The sequence below is a fragment of the Gossypium raimondii genome, chromosome 11 (assembly GCF_025698545.1).
Source record: "Gossypium raimondii isolate GPD5lz chromosome 11, ASM2569854v1, whole genome shotgun sequence".
Classification (NCBI taxonomy): Eukaryota; Viridiplantae; Streptophyta; class Magnoliopsida; order Malvales; family Malvaceae; genus Gossypium; species Gossypium raimondii.
In genome coordinates this window covers 11453646-11456467 of record NC_068575.1, presented here as the reverse complement: position 1 = coordinate 11456467, position 2822 = coordinate 11453646, and the positions used below count along the sequence as shown (strand labels likewise).

General features: G+C 34.9%; 1 long non-coding RNA gene across 1 annotated transcript; it reads right to left on the bottom strand.

Moving 5' to 3' along the window:
* Window positions 1-1793: 1793 nt before the first annotated feature.
* Window positions 1794-2416, bottom strand: LOC128034934 (uncharacterized). Its single transcript, XR_008191261.1, has 2 exons — window positions 2128-2416; window positions 1794-2021 (listed from the first exon to the last, which is right to left on the bottom strand). It is a non-coding gene; the product is annotated as an uncharacterized LOC128034934 (long non-coding RNA).
* Window positions 2417-2822: the final 406 nt, after the last annotated feature.

The window sequence follows — 2822 nt, the reverse complement described above, 5'->3', positions numbered from 1 at the left end:
GATCAATTCAAGAATTAACCGATTTAAACACAAAAAATCATGCAAATTTAACATGTTATCACACAACTAAAGATTTTCCCAAATTCATTAATTTGATAACCTTTGAGGACAAGGTTTAACCTTACAAACTCCCTTAAGGTTTTACCCCAAACCTTAAGACACAAACCCTCTAAAGAGATGCAAAGAAGCAAACAAAGAAATAATCCTTATAAGGTCAATGTGTTTGCAAATTAAGCTCAATTACAACGAAGAACACTTGAGCTAATAGAATAGCAATGAAGCTCACAAGTATATAAAAGAAAAGTATGAAAATGTTGGCACAAAGGTTGTTTGATTGATCTTTAAGCTTGAATATTCTCTCTTATTGTTGTAGGATATTTGGAAGCTGTTATTTATACCCCTAATTGATTTCCAATCATTGTGGTAGTTGAAGATATGAATAGAGTTGTTGGGGATGTGAAAACCAGTGCATTTAATACACCTGCAACAGCAAGTATCAATACTAAATAAAATGGTATCGATCATTTTTGCACAAAATGCAAAATTCAGTGAGCATTGGAGCTTAAATATCTATACTAGACAAATTTTATCGATACCAAAAGGTATCGATACCGGATCAATACTTAGCTGAATTTGTGAAAAACAGAATGTCAATTTGGTATCATTTTTCAAAGGGGTATCGATATTTTGAAAACAATCAATAGTTTTTGGCCAGAAGCTATACTCACTTGTTTTAAAAATAGTTTGACTAGTTGAAACAATTCTTACTGATTAAAATCATTTTAACTTGATTTTAAGGTTGATTCAAAAAAAAAATTTAAGAGTTTTAAAGTAAGAATTGAAAATTTTATCTCTTAGACTTAATTTGAGAAATCATTTTGTCAAATTTGTTCAACTTTAACTTAGTTTCTTGTTCTCAATTATGTGTGCTTAATTCTTTGTTTAATATTTCTAGATTATTGATTCATGTTCGATATGCTTAAATCAATGGTTGAATAGACCCTGTTTAATATTAGATCTTGCGTAATTAAGTGAAGTTGCATGCGACCCTAGAAATAGGATGATATAAATCTACTGGATTAGAGTCAAATCTAATAGGGGAGACCATAGCACGAGTTAATACGATAATAGGAGTTTTAATTAGAAAGAAATTTCAATTAATCAACCTAGAGTCAGTTGCCCTTATGCTCGAAAGATATATTTGCATAATTTAGAGATTTCTACGGGTCAAGTTACTAAGTAAAGAAATTGCGAAATTTAAATTGATGGTGACAAATGAAATCTAAGTGAATTATTTCCTGGGTATTATTTCGCTTCTTGGTTGTTAATAAATTATTTTAATGATTTGTTCTTTGTCGTATTCATTAGTTAATTAATTTTAGTTATAATCAATCAATCGAATTATTCAATTAAATAAGAGAAAGACGGAAATTACTAGTACTTTTAGTTTTCGTTGGAACGATATTTATACTCATCATAATTGTAGCCTTAATTGATAGGTACGCTTACCTTAATCAATTTATGATGATTTTTTTATCATCTTGATAAAATGATAATCCATATGTAATCACTGAATTTTGTCCGGTACATTCTTCGTGTTTTTATTTTATTTTATATATATTTAAAAAATTATGATTTTTTTGGGCTTGCCTTAGATGGGCCAATGATTGGGCCTATGGGGGTTGGATAATTGGGTTTGAAATAATTTAATTTTGGACTTGTTTGGGGTTTAGCCCATTGGTGTTTTTGTTGTTTTTTTTATGTTTTAATAATATTAATAAAATAATAATAAATAAGAACAAATAAAAATTTTAAAATTACATTCGGGCCCCTAAAATTTCTAAAAATTACATTTTAGCCCTATATTTTTTTAAAATTACACTTTTGTCCCAAAAATTTTACGCCTTCTACAATTTAGTCCTTCTGGACTTGTCAAATCACCCCCAATCAGCAGTCGGACGTGCTCCTCCCACCTCCAGCTACTCCAAAGCCTCCCTAGGCCATGATTGCTCCACTGTCACCTGAAGACAAGAAAAAGAAGACAAAATGAAATAATATTAAAAGAAGAAAATTGAAAGAGAGGGGGGGTCAGCAGCCAAGAAAGGAAGCAAGAAAGAAAAAAACAACAAAATCAAGCAAAAAACAGCAGCGAAAAGCCCCACGCCGCCGCGTCCACCGCCGTCCCTCACCACCAGCCGTCGTTCCCCCATCCACCAAAGACAAAGAAAGCCAATAAAAAAAAAAGCAAAGACAAAGAAAAAAAACAGCAAACAAAAAAGGGAAAAAAAGAGCAAAGAAAGAAAATAAAAAGAAGAAAAGAGGGGAGAGGAGAGCTCCTCCGCCGCCGTCGACCGTCGCATCGGGCTGGGAGGAGCACTGTCGGGGCTGATCGGGAAAGAAAGAAGAAAGAAAGAAGAAAAGGGGAAGAAGAAAGAAGAAAAAAATAATAAAAAATTAATTCAGTCAGGTCAAACCAACCCGACCCGACCCAATACGACCCGTGCCCGACCCAGCATCCCAGTAGGCCCACACAGCAGTCAAAAAAAAAGACCCAGAAAAAAAAAGAAGAGCAGCAGAAAAAAAACAGCCCAGCAGCTTCAAAGCAGGCCTGTCCAGTAGCAGGCCCAACGCAGGCAGCCCAGCAGCAACAAAGCAGGCCTGTCCAGCAGCAGGCCCAATCAGCAGGCGGCCCAGCAGAAAAAGCAGGCTGTCCAGCAGGCCCAGGCCCAATCCGAAGCAGGCCGAGAAAGGAAAAAGGAAGGGCTCAATTTGTGTAACCCGTTCGACCAAGCTCGTGTTTTGGATCTTTTCGGTAATTTTGT